This window comes from Vulpes vulpes, chromosome 6 (genome assembly GCF_048418805.1).
Source record: "Vulpes vulpes isolate BD-2025 chromosome 6, VulVul3, whole genome shotgun sequence".
Taxonomy (NCBI): Eukaryota; Metazoa; Chordata; class Mammalia; order Carnivora; family Canidae; genus Vulpes; species Vulpes vulpes.
Window position 1 is genome coordinate 9,310,254 of NC_132785.1, and position 18,680 is coordinate 9,328,933.

The 18,680-nt window shown below is 44.7% G+C and overlaps 2 long non-coding RNA genes across 2 annotated transcripts; one reads left to right on the plus strand and one right to left on the minus strand.

The window, feature by feature from the left end:
- Nucleotides 1-1,828: 1,828 nt before the first annotated feature.
- Nucleotides 1,829-16,919, minus strand: LOC112928061 (uncharacterized). The gene is made up of 3 exons (XR_003236681.2): nt 16,718-16,919; nt 10,245-10,307; nt 1,829-4,803 (listed from the first exon to the last, which is right to left on the minus strand). It is a non-coding gene; the product is annotated as an uncharacterized lncRNA (long non-coding RNA).
- LOC140599289 (uncharacterized) lies at nt 5,807-8,356 on the plus strand. The gene is made up of 3 exons (XR_012001986.1): nt 5,807-6,392; nt 7,039-7,101; nt 8,231-8,356. It is a non-coding gene; the product is annotated as an uncharacterized lncRNA (long non-coding RNA).
- Nucleotides 16,920-18,680: the final 1,761 nt, after the last annotated feature.

Sequence of the window (18,680 nt, forward strand, 5' to 3'; positions counted from 1 at the left end):
TCTAAAACTCCAATTCAACAAATATTTGTTGAGTTACTAAAACATGCAAGGACTGTGCTTGGATCTAGGAATGAAAACTGAACAAGAAAGGCAGTAATAGCCATGGAGCTGTAGAGAAACAATGTTGAATACAATTAATGTATTTCTATTTTAATTTTGAAAAAAATGCGTCATGTGTGATACCTTCTATGGGGTTTATTTGGCGTTACCTAGAGCACATCCAGTAGAGTTGATAACCCCTTCTGTGTCCCCACTGGACCTCGCTTGTGTTTCCTTTATAGTATTCATCACGCTGACCTGCAATTATTTGTATACATGTCTGCAGCAGACATCTACTACTTTTGTTCTGGCCAGGATCTTTTCTTCTCAGAAACTCCTTTCTCCACCTACTGGGGCTGTCACTTATATGGCCCCCACCTCTCCCACACACAGGGGAGGCACCAGATGCAGCCTGGCCACCCAGAGGCAGAGCTCTCTCTCTGGAGGCTTGATGGGACCCTGGAAGAGAAAGAATTCATCTCTCTCTCTCTCAAATTACTGGTACTAATATCACAGACACCTAGAACTTTGGCTCCATAGGAAAATCTAAGAACCCACTGGAGACCAGTGTTGTGGGGTAGAAAGAGACCCAATTCTTTTTTTTTTTTTTTTAAGATTTTATTTATTTATTCATGAGAGACACACAGAGAGAGAGAGAGAGAGAGGCAGAGACATAGGCAGAGGGAGAAGCAGGCTCCATGCAGGGAGCCTGATACAGGACACAATACGGGGACCCCAGGATCATGCCCTGAGCCAAAGGCAGATGCTCAACCGCAGAGCCACCCAGATATCCCAAAAGAGACCCAATTCTGATGAAATACTTGAAGCCTTGGGACCCCCTGGGGGGCTCAGTGGTTGAGCGTGTCTGCCTTGGGCTCAGGTTGGGATCCCCGGGTCCTGGGCGCCTGCTTCTCCCTCTGCCTGCGTCTCTGCCTCTCTCTATGTGGGTGTGTCTCTCATTAATAAATACATAAAAATCTTAAAAAAAAAAAAAAGAAAAGAAATATTTGAAGCCTGAATCCAGAGGTGCCTGATACCCACATCCCTGAAATTCCCACTTAAAAGAACCACATATATTGACTTTTAGCTTAAGATCATTAGATTAATTTTCTCAGCACTCAAACCTGGGAAAATCCCAGCTAACACTGTTATGTGTCTCCTCTGTGAGACTGTGAGCTTCTAGGAGCAACTATGAGTAAGGGCCTAACTGGCACCAACAATCCGGTGGCAGCTGCTCACATAGCACGCAGAATGCCTAGATGAAGTTGCTCAGCTTCTAGGGCAGGTGCATGCAGCCCTAGATCCACACACTCCTATGAGGATCCATGAGAGGATGTGTAAAAGCAGATTTTTCAGGTGAAAAAGTTAATACCTATCGTTAAACTATTGCTTTGAGTATCAAAGATGCTCAAAGGAAGCCCAAACGGAGAAAATTCAAGAACTCTCAGTGGTGTAAAGGCTGTGCCTAGCCAACTCCGCCTCCTTTCCCTGATAGCAGTCATCACATCTGGAGACAGAGAGCCAGGGGAGAAAGAGTTTTGCTAGAGCTTTCCAAGTCTAGAGGATGCAAATGCTTGCTATATTCCAGATAAACTCATGCCATGTTTGGTTGGTTGGTTGGTTTTGTATGGGAGGGTGCCTTCTGGTTTGTTCTTCTAAGCCCACGGGAGGGATCCAACTGGGGACTGTGAGATAAGACAAGAAATCCAACCCCTCCGGCCCCCAGCCCCCACCCCATATCACATGTCTAAACGCCTCCTATGCGCCCTCCCAACCCATGGGATCCCTTGAGCACTGACTAAATCCAATCTAATCTCTAGCTTCCCTTATTTTTTCTTTATTTCTTTTGTTGTGGTGGTGGTGGTGGCAGTAAAATACACATGATGTAAAATTTACCATCTTAACCATTTTCACGTGTACAATTAATTCAGCGGCATTAAGTGCATTCACATTGTTGTGCAGCCTTCACCACCATCCGTCCCCAGAACTTGGTTTCCTGTGACTGCCACAACAAATATTACCACAAATTTGGTGGCTTACAACAACAGGACTTTATTTGCTCACAGTTCTAGAAACCAGAAGCCCAAAATCAAGGTGTCAGCTGAACACACTCCCTCCAAAGACTGTAGGGGGAAATCCTTCCTTGCCTCTTCCAGCTTTTGGTGGCTCCAGGTGGCATTCATCAGCTCATGACTTTATCATTCCTATCTCTGCCTCTGTCCTCCCAGCACCTTTTCTGACTCTGGGCCTTCTTTTTTTTTCTCTCAGAAGGGTGTTTGTCTTTGGATTTAGGGACCCTCCTCTGGATAATCCAGGATGATCTCATCTTGAGATTTTTAACTTAATCACTTTTGCAAAGACTCTTTTTCCAAATAGATCATAATCACAGGTTCTGGGGGGTTTGGGATTGGAGATATCTTTCTGGGGGCCACAATTCGACCCACTGCAGCTGGGTTACCCCAGAGGCATTCCCAAGATCCAGAGTTGAGTGCAAATGCATTATGAGGGAAGCACCAACAGGAGAGGGAAAAGTATTAGGGAAGAGAAGGAACCCAATATAGGGTTAGGGTTAGGGTCAGGGTTAGCAAATTACCACTGAAAAACTAGTAGCATTCACTTCCACAGGGAACCTTAAGGTTGTATAGAACACACCTCAGGACTATCCCACCTGCAAATCAAGGGAGCTCAGAATCTCTTATCATTGACTGAAGGCTGTCCCCAGGGGCATGAACTCCTTGACACTTGTCTCCCTCACACTCAGGTAAAGGGAAACCTCTCAGGAACAGTCATATATATATTTGGAATAGGACACCTTCTTTGCATCCTAAAATGCCTAGTGCCTCCGAGAAGGAGGTGGGACACTGATAGCATCTGCCACTAGGCAAATCCTAAGTGTTCACTTTATTGCTTACATTGAGACTAAAGAAGTTGCTACTAGAGTTGCCCACTGAAAGATCATTAAAATAATATTTGATGGAAGATCACTAAGGGATTTGGGGCATAAAGCTGAGAAGAATGTCAAAGAATAGAGTGTCATTAGCATGCAAATCACTTCCAGTCTCCTTTGTACATTTATTTGGACAAAGTCAATCATTATATAGATTGATTACAGGGACATATAGTTAAAGATATGATTTTAAAAATGGGATAAGTAAAAAAATGGGATAAGTAGGAATATGTGATATTCATCAATATGAAGTATTTATCTTTGAATACATGCACCAAGAGTTTATTTTTATTTTTTATTTTTTTTTTGCTCCAAGAGTTTAAAAGGCCAATAATATTTTATTTTACGTTGAATACTTTTAAAAATATGTAACATATTTACTTGTTTTTAACACAGAGCCTATGGTTACTGCAGGTTTTTAAGGTTCTAATTTCAATTTATGTAAGTTTTTTTTGTTCTGGAGAATTAAGATACCGTGATCAACACAAAATACTGAATTTGGAATGTAAACATAGGTTTAAGGAGGGAAAAAAAGAATGATGTATAATATCCTGCTGTTAATAAAGTACTTGTTCCTTTTTCTTTTAATGGATGAATTTAGATTTCACTGCATAAGGGGACAAGAATGATGTGGTTGTTTTATTTTAAAATGTAAGAATTTGTAGAACCCAGGAAATAACATCCTTTGCAATTCCATTTATGTACAATGAAAACTTTCACAAGTCACTGTAGAATTCTTTTTGGAAGCATATGAACTAAGCTCTGTATCCGAATTCCAGGAAAGAGGGTCTGATGGTCCAGTGGGGGTCAGATATCTACTCTTGGTGGAATCCACTGTGGTCTGTGAGGTGGGGACACAACTCTTGCTGTCCCTCACCAAGGACCACAAGGGGTTGGCTAGTATATGATCACTAGTTTTCAGAAAAGGGGGTAGTACCTTAAAAAAGCTTGACTACCTAAGGAAGGTTTTTATTTTTATTTTATTTTTTAAATTTTATTTGTTTATTCATGAGACACACAGAGAGAGGCAGAGACACAGGCAGAGAGAGAAGCAGATCCCATGTAGGGAGCCTGACACAGGACTCGATCCCAGGTCTCCAGAATCACACCCTGGGCTGAAGGCAGTGCTGAACTGCTGAGCCACCCAGGCTGCCTAGAAGGTTTTTATTTAATATGAAAGTGGTTTTTATATGTAGAACCCTAGTGAACTGATTTTTATGCTTAATCCATTCTTTAAAAAAAAATATTTTTTTGAGGGAATGGACTGTGGCCACTTGGAAATATATTGGCACCAATTCTCCAAAAAAATCTCTAAGGCACACTGATTTTCAGAGGCAATGGAGGATGCTGGGTGTGCAGCCAGCCCCCACCACCTCCGTCTCCACTTAGGTTGAGAGGCAGGTCAGCTCTGTGTTCGTGGATGGAAATACTCAGAACATGAAGTATCACATAAACCTCCCTCATGTAATAAATTTCCATCCTTCTTCCAGGCAGTGGTCCAATGTATATTTTAGATTCCTTCTTGAGCATCTGTCAGCGTCTCTACCTCTTACTTCATAAGCCAACCTATATTTTGCTCTTATATTTTTAATCAGGTTGAGTAATGCAGCTACCAGTCAAAGACAAAATTGGATTGATTTTCTGTGGCTATGAATAACACAACAGGGAATAAAAAGGAAACAAGTACAGACAGTGTGTCTCCAGAGAGGTTCACGAGAGTCTCCGAGGAACATCAGGCTCCAATTCAGTGTTTCCCAGAATTTCAGACATTTTTGTACTCTCTTCGTGAATTTTGTTACACTCATTTACTACCTACACTTTTAAAGGAAAAAAAAAACAGCTGTATTGAGATATAATTCACCTGTGTAATGTGTACAATTCCATATTTTTAGTATATGTCCAGAGTTGTGCAACCATCACCATAATCTAATTTTAGAACATTTTCATCCCCCACAGAAGAAAGCCCAAGTCCATTAGCAGTAGCTCCCCATTCCCCCCACACACACCTGCTCCCCAGCCCTAAAGAACCATTCATCTACCTTACGCCTCTGTGGATTTGCCTATTCTGACTTTGCATATAGGTGAAATCATAAAATTTGTGACCGGCTTTTTTCACGTACCTAATGCTTTCAAGGTTCATCCACGTTGGAGCATGAATTAGTCCTTCAGTCCTTTTTATGGCCAAATAATATTTCATGAAATGTATATACCACGGTATTAGAGTTCCCCAGAGAAACAGAACTGACGAAGTATGTGCATATTATATATATATAGACAGAGACAGAGACAGAGACAGAGAGAGACAGAGAGAGACAGAGCTCAAGATTTATTTTTAAGGGTTGGCTCATGTTCCTGGAGGCTTGGGGAGTCCAAACTGTGAGGGAGTAGGCTGAGACCCAGGGAAGAATTGCAGTTTGAGTCCAAAGGCTGTCAGGTGGCAGCCTTCTTGCTCAGGGCAAGTCAGTCTTTTGTCTTCTTTAGGCCTTCAACTGATTGGACGAGGCCCACCTGCTTTACTTAGACTCCACCAATTTTTTTTTGTAAAGAATAACAAGGTTCATTTATTTTATTCATTCATGAGAGACACACAGAGAGAGGCAGAGACTTAGAGGGAGAAACAGGCTCCTCACAGGGAGCCCGATGCAGGACTTGATCTCTGGACCTGGGATCACACCCTGAGCCAAAGGTAGACACTCAACCACTGAGCCACCCAGGCGTCCCTCCACCGATTTTTTTTTAAGATTTATTTATTTATTTAATTTATTTATTTATTTATTTATTTATGACACAGATAGAGAGAGAGGCAGAGACACAGGCAGAGGGAGAAGCAGGCTCCCTGCGGGGAGCCCAAGGTGGGACTCGATTCCAGGCCCCAGGACCACAACCTGAGCCAAAGGCAGAAGCTCAACCACTGAGTCACCTGGTGCCCCTAGACTCCATCATTTTAAATGTTAATCACATCCGGGGGCAGGGGGGCATCCGGGTGGCTCTTGGTTGCAGCTTAGCTGGTGATCCAGTACCGGAGCAGCGTGTCCCAGAATGTGGCTGGAAAGTAACACCAGAACCCCCCGGAAGAGGAGCCCCCCCAAACCTCTGTGACTCCATTGCACACAGGGTGGGGATGGCTCCCAGAGACCTGTCACTTCTGCTTTAACGGATTGGCCTTAGTGAATTTCCCCAGCTGAGTCGGAATCCAGTCCCTTCCCGAGGACACGACCTATGACAGCCATTCCCAAGGTCACTGCAAGATTCCGGGAATTTGGTTTAATGAATGACCGACTGGGTGGGGGAAAAAGCTAAAAGCACAGAGAATCCAAACACGCTGCCCAAGTCCGACTTTCCTGATGGCTTGAGCAGCAGCTGCCGTCCGCCCCAGTCGCTTCCTCCTTTCAACGTCTGGCAGCAGGTACTAAGAAGCAGAAATGAGATGCAGGGACCATCCGCCGGCCGCAGAAAGGTGACCAAGGGAGGCAGGGCTGGAAAAGCCCAACGAAGAATAATCGATCTCTAAAAAATCACAAGCTGATTCACGCTGGGAAGAGCTGCTGAGCAACCCCCCCAGGCACAGAGGGGTACAGATGCAGGAACCCCTCTCCCTCTGCCCGGGTAGGGAGACGAAGTGCCCGTCACATTGGATATCTGCACAGGAGAGGTCCCAAGGTGGTCCGATGAGTTCAGGGGGAGGATAGGGAGAGTGGCCGGTGCGCTGATGCAGGAGGCCAGGGAGCAGAGGCTGCGGAAGAGGGCTGGCGGGGAGGCTGGCGGGGAGGCTGGCGGGGAGGCTGGAGCACCAAGGCTCCTGGACGGATGGCGCTGGGCGCGGGAGGGAGAACGCAGAATGGAAGCCAAACATTATAAATGGTGTTTTTTGTTTTTTTTTAAATCAATTAATTCCTTTGTCCCCAGAGCACCTGGGTGGCTCAGCGGTTGAGCATCTGCCTTCCACTCAGGTCATGATCCTGCCTCTCTTTCTCTCTCTCATGAATAAATAAATAAAATCTTTAAAAAAAAATTTCCTTTGTCCCCCTTTGGGTCCTGTATTTCTGATTCAGGTGGGCAGATGGAATGCTAACCGTAGCCCTGAGCCTACGTGGTCTCCTAGTTGTTGGCACTGGGTAAGTAAGAAAGCTGCTGACTGACATGAGAAGCTGTTGATGGATGAAGGAACAGGCAAAATGCTAAGCAGAGCTGGTTAAAACTGACTTCACGGGACGCCTGGGTGGCTCAGTGGTTGAGCGTCTGCCTCTGGCTCAAGATGATCCGGGATCAAGTCCCGCATCGGGCTCCCTGCATGGAGCCTGCTTCTCCCTCTGCCTCTGTCTCTGCCTCTGTCTCTGTGTCTGTCATGAGTAAATAAAAAAATAAAAAAAACTGACTTCACAGAGGCGTCCAGGTGGCTCAGTCGGTTGGGCATCTGCCTGTGACTCTGGTCGTGATCCCAGGGCTCTGATTGAGCCCCACATCCTCTGCTCTCTGGGGACATGCTGCTCCCTCTACTGCTCCCCCTGCTTGTGCATGTGCTCGCTCTGTGTGTCAAATAAATGAATAAGTAAAATCTTAAAAAAAAAAAAAAACCTGACTTCCAGATCTGAGGTCTGAAAATATATGCAAGAAAAACTCCTACCAGCTAGTCCTCTGCAGTATCTTGCCTGAAAAGTGTATGCTCCTACCCGCACTGTTGTGTATCTTGTGTCCATGAAGGGGCCTTTTATTTTATTTTTTTATACATTTATTTTTTATTGGTGTTCAATATGCCAACATATAGAATAACACCCAGTGCTCATCCCATCAAGTGCCCCCTTCAGTGCCCGTCACCCAGTCACCCCCACCCCCCGCCCACCTCCCCTTCCACCTACCCTAGTTCGTTTCCCAGTGAAGGGGCCTTTTAAACGCTGCCGCTCTCTTCTGTGTTGCGTAAACTTTAATCACCAAACATAACACATGGGGTGGCAATGGTGTGGTGTTCAGAGAGTGGGAAAAAGCCGGGTAGAAAGGACAGGATGCCTGGAATTTCCTTTACATGTTCCAGAAAAAATAGTGGGGAGGAGATAAGGGAACAGGTAAAAATCAGATCACTGGGACCAAGTGAGGTGAATGTGGACCACACTTAACTCATTTTTCTCAGTTGAAGCTGGGCAATCGGTACATGAGAGTTGTACTCCTATTCTCCCGTTTTCTCTACTTGTGTGTGTATTTTTAAATTTCCATAATAATTTTTTAATGATTTTATTTCTTTGTTCATAGGAGACACATAGAGAGAGAGGCAGAGACACTGGCGGAGGGAGATGCAGGCTCCACACAGGGAGCCCAATGTGGGACTCGATTCCAGGACCCTGGAATCATGACCTGAGCCAAAAGCAGACACTCAACCACTGAACCACCCCGGCGTCCCAACATTACAAGTTTTTAAAAGGAGAAAAAAAAAAGTCACCCATCATAATCCCACTGCCTTCTGCTGTCACCTTCCAGCCCCCCACTCCAGGCGGACATAATTTACAAGGCGGCAATCAGCGTCTTTGCCTTCTGAACACTACGCTAAGTGTGTTCCAATGACCTGAGACAATCTTCATAATTGGAATTTTAACGGGGGCCGATGATTCCACTTTTTATTTATTTATTTATTTTTATTTTTATTTTTAAAAAATTTTTCCACTTTTTAAAATACTTTTTCTACCATCAAATATCTTAGGTTGTCTTCAGTTTCGGTTTTTTGTTTTGTTGCTGCTTTGGCTATTATAGAGATAACGTATGAAAAGCATTTAGCACAGGGCCTGGCATATAGTCCTCGTGAGGGTTAATCCTATGTGTCAGCCTGACTGGGCGAAGGGATACCCAGATGCCTGGTGAAACGCTATTTCTGGATAAGGGATGTGAACATTCGATTCAGCAGTCTGAGCAAAGAGATCTGCCCTCACCAGCGTGGATGGGCATCCCCGACCCACCGAAGGCCCAAGGAGAACAAAAAGGCGAAGGAGGGAGGAATTGCCTCCTTTTCTTCTTGAACTGGGGTATCTGTTTTCTCCTGTCCTCAGACATCAGAGCTCCTGGCACCTGGCCCCTTGAACTCCAGGACTTACACCTGCAGCCTGACCCTGAATCACACCGCTGGCTTTCCTCATTCAGGAGGCAGACAGCAGGCTGAGGGATTTCTCAGCTTCGAAAGCCAGGCGAGCCAGATCCTATAATCAATCTCTTCTATCTATCTATCTATCTATCTATCTATCTATCTATCCATCCATCCATCCATCCATCCACCCATCCATCTATCTATGTATCTATCCATCCTATTGGTTCTATTTCTCTGGGGAACCCTAATACAGTGCTCTATAAATCTTCTCTATTATAGAGAATATTATAGTAAATATCTTTATGAATGCAGTTTTTATAAAATGACTATTTTATAATAGTAATCCATGCTCACTGTAAACAAAACAATGTGAAAAAGTACCAAGAAAGTGAACATTACCCAACGCTAACACACGGAGACGTGTGTGCATGCACACACTTAGAGGTGTATAAACCTATGCAGTATGATGGGAGTGGGATGTTATATACGCTTTTACGTAAGTGGCTTATTTTTATTCAACAATATGCAGTGGGACTCTTTTCTCATCGGCGTAATTGTCCGTATCATTTTTGACAGCCGCATCATGTTCCACTGCTCTTACCACAGTTACCCTACCGATTCCCTATTGATCAATATTTAGGCAGCTATTTTACAATTTTACAAAAATAAGTTTAAACAGCTCTCTTGGTTTCTGATTAGTTTCATTCATGATAAATTCCTGGGAGTGGGATTCATGGGGCTTTATGTCACAAGATCATTTTACCCCAAAGCAAAAATAGCTGATTTTTTCCAACCCTCTACTAGAAGAGAGCAAGCCAAGTTCTGTCCCCCTTGGAGAGGACAAGCCAGAAACACAGCCCAATATCTGTTACTCTCTCTGTATCTCTGTCTGTCTGTCTCTCTTTCTCTCTCACACACACATGATGTTGGTAAGAAGAAAAGCACCCTGCGCTCAGGCTAGCATATAACATGTAGAGCAGCACTTGGAATGGGTTCTGTTGTTAATTAGGACCCTCGTAAGCTAGTCTTGAATATTTCATAATATGCTTTGGGCAGTTTGATGTGGCAACTCTAAAGACCAGTAGGAAATTGGAATCGAAAAAAGAATTATTAGCGATAGGATATTTATATCTCAAACAACAGCAACCATGGATAAGAGAAACAAACCACTGAGAGCCTTGAGATCTTTACCTGTCTTCATATATCTCTGAACTTGTTTTTTTATCTTCTTTCCATTTTCGGAGCACCCAGGTGCTGTGAGAAAAATAAGGATGCAAGGTTAGAACCTAGGACTTGACTGGTCCAGACTGGCTCCAGTATTAAATAAGCACATGCTGCATAAAAAACAGAAATCAGTACATCCTTGCATTTAAAAAAATACAAAACACTACCTAAAAGTCATTGAATTTTTATCCTCTTCTGTAATCTTTTTCATATAAATACTTTTTAAAAAAAAAAGATTTCCATTTATTTATTCATGAGACACACACACACACAGAGAGAGAGAGAGAGAGAGAGAGGCAGAGACATAGGCCAAGGGAGAAACAGGCTCCATGCAGGCAGCCCGGTGCAGGACTCCATCCCGGGTCTCCAGGATCATGCTCTGGGCTGAAGGCGACACTGAACCGCTGAGCCACCCGGGCTGCCCAGTAGTCACAACTTTTAATATGGTTTAGAAGATTTAGTCTGGACTCTTGGGTTCAGGACACACGATCACTGTATCAGGGACAGTCTTGATCCCTGGCGCTTGCAGGTATTGGAGGATTGCAAGCCTCGCCTCATGTGCAAAGGGCTTTGAAGAAGCAATTGCCCATTTGGGCTCAAAAGCTATCTTGCAGAGAAACAAAAAAGAGGAGACTCAAATATTTACCGGACTATAGATAACAGAGTGCTGCCACCCAGGCCACAATCACATCAGGCTCTCACCGCAGCACCCATGGGACACGATGGATAAATGCCTGCCCAGAGTCACCCAACTTTGGGTGTCTCACCCTGCCTGTCTCACTCCGAAAGCTGTGCCCTTTCCTCAATGCACTACTCTCAGATCACGAGCTGGGAAGAGCTTTGCGAAGAACCAGGAAGATGTTGCTCCCCCGTAAAGCAGTGAATGGTTTCCCGTGATCCCCTTGCTGCTACCTCCCTCCAGCCCAGCCGCCCCCTGCTCTGCAGGCTCCTCACCTCTGATCCCACCGTCGGTCGCCCGGAGCAGAGGAGCTCAATGTTAAAATTAGGTCGCTTTTCTTCAAAGGGAGCTTTTATTTATTTATTTAAATATTTTATTTATTTATTCATGAGAGACACACAGAGAGAGACACACACACACACACACACACACAGGCAGAGGGAAAAGCAGGCCCCATGCAGGGAACCCAATGCGGGACTCGAACCAGGAGCCCCAGGATCACGCCCTGGGCTGAAGGCAGATGCTCAACCGCTGAGCCACCGGGGTGTCCCCAAAGGGAGCTTTTAAAAAGTGCCACTGCCCAGGCCCTCCCCAAATCAATGGAATTGAAATATCTGGAGGGGGAGGGTCCCGAGAGTGTTTTATAAGCGCTTGAGTGATGAGCAGGCAAGAGTGGGGGGGGGGGGGGGGAGAAGTAACTGGGGAATATTCATGAAAGGCACCGTGGAATCCTCAGCTCCCCACCTGCTGTGTCCGCTGGTGGTCAGGGGTTGCCGTCCACGTTGTACAGTGGGACACGTTTCTGCTCGTACCCCAACCCCTTCTGTTGGGTGTAGAATTAAGGAGGGAAGGCTGCCGGGCTCTCCAGTGCTCTGACCCCGGGTGCCCCTCCCTGGCTGAGGCGAGAACCCCCACTGGGGGGTGCCACCTGCTGCTGATTACCTTCTCCCCCCCCCACCACCACGAAGACAGACAAGACAGGGGCATCTGAGGCCCCGGGGAACACAAGGGACTCGGTCACCCTGGGGAGAGCAGCTGGCGGCCAGCACGTGTGGAAGAGGCCGCATTAGGTTTGGGGGTTCGTTAGGGGGCCCCAGGGGAGCAGGTGCAGCCCTGCGCCGCCCCACCTTCGCCGGCCTCTGCACACAGGGGCTCTGCAGCGAAGCCTCAAGGCAGACCTGTGGGTGCCCGGGGTTAACCTGGAATCTTCCCGGGCGCGATGACGGGCAGCTCGCTCTGCCTATGTAGGCTGCCGTGTTCTGCGTGTCCGGGCACTAGTGGGAGGAGGGCTTGCTTCGCTTGTGGGCGCCCGGGGGGCTCCGTCCGTTAAGTGGGTGACTCTTGGTTGGGCTCAAGTCACGATCTCAGGGTCCTGGGAGGATTCTACTTGTGGCTTCTCTCTCCATCCTCCTCCCTCTGCCCCTCCCCCTGCTCATGCTCTCTATCTTTCTCTAAAATCAATCAATCAATTTTGCAAAAAAAAAAAAAAAAAAAAAAGGCTTCGGGGCAGCCCGGGTGGCTTAGCAGTTTAGCACCTGCCTTCAGCCCAGGGTGTGACCCTGGAGACCTGGGATCAAGCCCCACGTCGGGCTCCCTGCATGGAGCCTGCTTCTCCCTCTGCCTGTGTCTCTGCCTCTGTCTATCATGAAATAAAAAATAATAAAAATAAATAAAAAAAATAAAATAAAATAAAATAAAATAAAATAAAATAAAATAAAAAAGGCTTGGTTCACTTTTGTCCCACATTCAAAACTCTCATTGTCTCTAGACTTGTGAGCCCAGGAAGAGAGCCACGTCCACGAAATGGTGCGCAGAGCCGAGGCTGCTTGTACCCTTTAGTTGTGCCGCTGAGCATGACTTCCCGTGTGCTCCAGGGGGCCTACTCGTGCCCCCCGAGGTGCCCGGGGGGGACGACCAACATGGTTGACTCTGAGGGCCTTCTGGCTGGAGGACACTGAGCCACGGGGTACTGCTCACCGGGACGACCCTGCCCCCTGCAGAGGAGAAGGGGGGCTGGGGCCTGCCTGAGAGCAGTGTCCCCTCCAGCCCCCCCGACCAGGGCCCTCTGCCGCCCCTAACTCCTCCACACCAGCCAACCACGGCCAGTGTGGGCTTTCCACTTCACAAACGTTGCATCTGGAATTTGTAGTGTGGACAGAAGGCGACCGCCAGGATATACTGAATCCGAAAGTGTATGTTACACAACTTCTAGCACATGGAAACCATCTCATTTCCCCAAAACAATTAAAACATAGCAAACAACCCAGGCCCTTCTACAGCCGGTTCCCGGCAGTCTTAAGAAATCAGAAAAGTAAATAAAACTGGAAAAGCTTGCCCTCCAGTGGGGGAAACTATGAACTAACCACATGGGCAACAGGATTCTAGCCCTGAAACCATGGAAGTGCGCGGACTGGGAGAGACAGGGGCCCCCACAATGGGCTCAGTATGGGCCCGGCCCTCAGGGAACTGATTCTCTCATGGAGACAACCAAGACTTTATTTATTTATTCATTCATTTATTTATTTTTTAAAGATTTTATTTATTTATTCATGATAGACAGAGAGAGGCAGAGACACAGGCAGAGGGAGAAGCAGGCTCCATGCCGGGAGCCTGACGCGGGACTTGATCCCAGGACTCCAGGATCACGCCCTGGGCCAAAGGCAGGCGCTGAACCGCTGAACCACCCAGGGATCCCCCAACCAAGACTTTAAACACAAGTAAGATACGTGGGCACCGAGCATCCTGACAGAGGGAGGAGCATGTTGCAAGGTTGGAAGGTTTGAACCCCACTCTGCTACTGAAAAGCCCACAGGCCCCGGGAAAAGCTGGTTTCTCTACTGGTGGTGGTGGTCCGTAGCACGAGCGTGCTAATGCCTCCCTGCCAGGGCAACTGTGGGGGTCAAATAAGACTGGGGACAGCGCTCAGGGACTGTAGGCATCCATCGGCGGCACTATGGATACTACTTTGAGCTGAGCTGAGGGCTCTGCACTCTAGGCAGACAGGCCAGGGGACCGTCAGGGGCTCACAATCAAGCTGAATGAATGGAGAACCCAAAGAAGTCCTCGACCACTGGTGCGCAGAGCTGCCTTACAGAGGGATTCGGAAAAGGCGTCCCTCTGGGGAACGGGGTGGGGGGCTGCATTGCAAAAAAGATGCCCCTATGGGAAGAACCATTAGACAGATGTCACCAATATGGCAGCCACTAGCCATCTGTGGCCATTTAAATTTAAATTAACTGGATTTTAAAATCCACTTCCTCCGACACATTAGCCGTAGTCCAAAGCGCTGTTGCCACAAGTGACTAGGGCTCCCAAACTGGACACTGCAGATCAGATCAATGGACAATAGATGAGAGACAGACAGACAACTGTTTTCAATTCTTTGCCCTGTTTTGTTTGCTTCTCGTTTGGGTTTTTTTTTTTGGGGGGGGGGTAATTTTGTTTTGTTTTTGATCTTCTACTCTTTTTCTACCTTCTCTGGTTTCAATTGAGCAGTTTATATGGTTTCATTTTCTCTTAGCATATTAGTTATACTTCTTTTGCAATCTGTTAAGTGGTTGCCCTAGTGTTTGCAAAACACATTTACAACTAATTTAGCGTTCTCTTTTTATTTTTACACTTTTTGTTTTAATTCCAGTTAGTTAACATATAGTGTGGTATTAGTTTCAGGTGTACAATATAGTGATTCAGCACTTCCATACATCAGCCGGTGCTCATCACAAGTGTACCCCTTCATCCCCATCACCTAATTCATCCATTCCTCCGCCCCCTTCCCCTTTGGTAACCATCAGTGTGTTCTCTGGAGTTAAGGGTCTGTTTCTTGGTTACTCTGTTTTTTGTTTGTGAAATTCCACATATGAGGAAAATCATATGGTATTTGTCTTTCTCTGACTTATTTTGCTTAGCATTCTACTCTCTAGCTCCATCTATGTTGTTGCAAGTGGCAAGATTTCAAATTTTTTGATGGCTCAGTAATATTCCATTGTCTACACATACCACATCTTCTTTATCCATTCATCAGTCAATGGACATTTGGGCTCTTTCCATAGTTTGGCTATTGTTGATAATGAAGATAGAAGAAAATGGAATGAGACAGTTGATCAGAGTTACAAACTAACAGAACTATCTAAGTAAGCAAAGACAGTGATGGGAACTATAAAGCAGAGACAGAGATGGGTGTCAAAAGCGATTTGGGAGAAGTCGTGGGAGGTTGTGATGAGGTGAACCAGCTATGGAAGGAATAGCCAAGTGAACAGGACATTAGTTAGTGTGACTTACCTAAGTTATTCAGAAGTGAAAGTTTCTACCCATAACAAGGAGTGGATGTGGCCAGGGGATTGGTTAGTTTGATCTGAATGAAGATGAAAATCACTGAAGCAAAGGGGATCAGGGAACTGGGAGGTGGTGTTGAATGAGTTCACCAAATAGATGCTAAAACCATCCAGAGGTTCAGCACGATTGGAGGGAAGAGAAAATCTGTGAGTCAGGGAGGTGCACAAATGACGGCAATAAGGAGGAGTCGAGGATGACACAGCCCAGTGACATTCATCTCAAAGACATAGGTTTTTATACAACAGTGGAAGAGTAATGGGCTAGAAGCAGTTGTGGGTGAAGATAGTGTGAACCCTCTCTCCAAACACATGGTGAGAAAATAAACAGTCTCCACTTGAAAGGACTGCTCGATGGAGAACTCAAAGTTTTCAGTTAAGGTTAAAGACAAAGAGGGAAATGTTGAAAGCAGAGACTGCGGGTGTATAGAACTGTAATGACCACGGAGTGGAGTATTTCCAGAGAAGTTGCAAAGAATACAAAAGACATAAGGGAGGCTTGGCGAAGGAAGAGAAAACAGATGGGGATGAGAGTATTGGAAAGAACAAGCCAGAGGGGTTTATGCCTTAGTGGTCACAAAGAGACGGGTCACAGATCTGCCAAAAGTATTAGTCCCAGCAGATCCCTGGTGGATTAAAAGCAGGGTGAGGATACGGGGATAGGTTTTCAGAACTCAGCGATGGCCCAGAGACGATTCCTTTCAAAGGCAGTCCAAGTCTTTGATAATTAGAAAAACTCCAGCCAGTCCTAAATCAGCCATGGGGTGAACTGACCATATGATTGTAGGTTCAGAGGTTCCCAAGAGCCAAAGGCAACATAAAATCTAACTCAGGTGCTATGAAGACACTTTAGCAACTTGAAGACAACAATAGTTATCTGAAAGTGCAAAATCCCAAAGGAGTTACAAAATTTTAACAGAACTTTGTGTTCTAGGACTAATTTCCCAAATTCGGGGGAATGAGGTAGGTAGGGCTTAACAGGCAGACCGTTAGTGACTTAAACAATTTTAATAAACAGTTGAGAACCAAATCTGTTACTGAGACTATATAAGTTGAAGTTATTTCACAGATAAAAACTTATCAGACTTCACTAATGACCTTCTTGGACAGGACAAGAGTCACTGGGCACTGAAACGTTATAATGCTTATACTAAGCTTCATAGTTGCTCAAATCTACACTGTCCAAATGTTTTTATTCTATGATGTATTAAAGAACTTAGAGACATACTGCCAATCAGACGTCTATTAACAATTCTCAGGGATCCCTGGGTGGCTCAGCGGTTTAGCGCCTGCCTTTAGCTCAGGGAGTGATCCTGGAGTCCCAGGATCAAGTCCCTTGTTGGGCTCCCTGCATGGGGCCTGCTTTTCCCTCTGCCTGTCTGTGCCTCTCATGAATAAATAAATAAAATCTTAAAAAAAAAAAAAATTCTCACCTCAAGACCTGAATGGAGTCTTTCGAGTCCTTCTGGAATGCTCTTCACTCACATATCTGATTTGCAAAGCCTTTCGAATGTCATTTCATTAGAAGTGCCTTCCTGGCCCATCCTACTTAAAAACAGTAAGCCATTCTTAATTACTCTGTACTTTGGTATAGAATTCTACATACATAATAACTCAAGGGAATTGTACGATTTATCTTCAGTAATTGCTCCCTGCTTTTTTTTTTTTTTTGTCTGCTTCAGTTTTTGAGGGGAAGAGATTAGTGTATTAAAACCTCCAACTGTAATGGTTGTTATTTCTATTTCTCTCTCTAGTCCTTTGCTTTTGCTTGATATAACTTAAGGGTAATATTAAGTGCATATAAGTAATAGGTATGTACTTTGTATTTTTTTAATTGAGATATAATTGATATATATTAGTCTCGGGGATGTATCTTACACACATATATAAGATATATATATATATATATCAAAATGGTTATGATGTCTAATTAACATCCATCAACAAAGGTAAACATTTTTACTGTTAATTTTTTACAATTTCATTTTTAGCATTAAATTCTTTTTTAACCAATGTATAGTTGATTCTTGAACAATACAGGGTTTAGGGGAATTGCCCCCATGCACAGCTGAAAATCTCAAAAATACATGTATTAACTTCTGACTCTCCAAAACTGACCATAGCTTACTGCTGACCAGAAGCCTTACCAAGAAACATAAACAGCTGATAACACATATCTTGTATATGTATCATACATTGTATTCCTATAAAGCTAGAGAAAATAACATGTTAAAATCATAAGAGAAAATATTTACAGTACTATACTGTTATAAAAAAAAGTATAAGCAGACCTAGGCAGTTCAAACCCACATTATTCAAGAATCAACTGTAATAATGTCTTTGTCATATTTTGCATTAAATTCCACTTTATTTAGACTATCGTTCCACCTTATTCTGGTTCATATTAGCCTGTTAGCTATTTCTATCCTTTTATTTCAATTTTTCTGGTTCCAAGTATCTCTTGTAAATAATTAATATAATAATTGGTTATTTAACCCATTCATGTTTATTTGTAATCAGTGCTACATCCAAATTTCTGCCACCCTATTTTCCATTGACTATACTTTGTTCCTCTCTGCTTCCCACTAGATAAACTGAGCAAGTTACTTCCAATTTTTTTTAGATTTATTTATTTTGGTGGGGGCAAGGAGAGAGGGAGAATCCTTAAGTAGACTGCCTGCTGAGCAGAGTCCAATTTGGAGCTTGATCCCAGGACCCTGGGATCATGACCTCGGCTGAAATCGAGGGTCAAACGCTTAACCAACTGAGACACTTAGGAGTCCCTTTTTTGCTTTATTTATTTTATATATATTGAGAGAGCGTGGCTGCACAGGAGCAGGTTGGGGGACTGGGGCAGAGGGAGAGAATCTTAAGCAGGTGCCATGTTCAGCTTGCTCTCATGACCCTGAGACATGACTTGAGCTGAAATCCAGAGTCCAGCACCTAAGGGACTGAGCCACCCAGGTGCCATACTTGAAGGTATTTTTTTTTTTAAGATTTTTCATTTATTTATTCATAGAGATGCAGAAAGAGAGAGAGAGGCAGAGACACAGGCAGAGGGAGAAACAGGCTCCATGCGGAGAGCCTGATGTGGGACTCGATCCAGGGTCTCCAGGATCACGCCCTGGGCTGCAGGCGGCGCTAAACCGCTGTGCCACGGGGGCTGCCCTTGAAGGTATTTTTACATGCTATCACATTCTAGGCTAATTTGGCTGGATTAATATTTTAAACTCAAAGGTATTTTTTCTTCAAGAATTGGAAAAAAAACTTTTTTTATACTCAATGATACTTTTGATAAATTTGACTTTCTTTTGAGAATGATCTGCTCTTTTTCTCTATAAGCTTTTAGACTATTCTCTTTGATATTCTAAAATTCCACTATAATCAACAGTACTA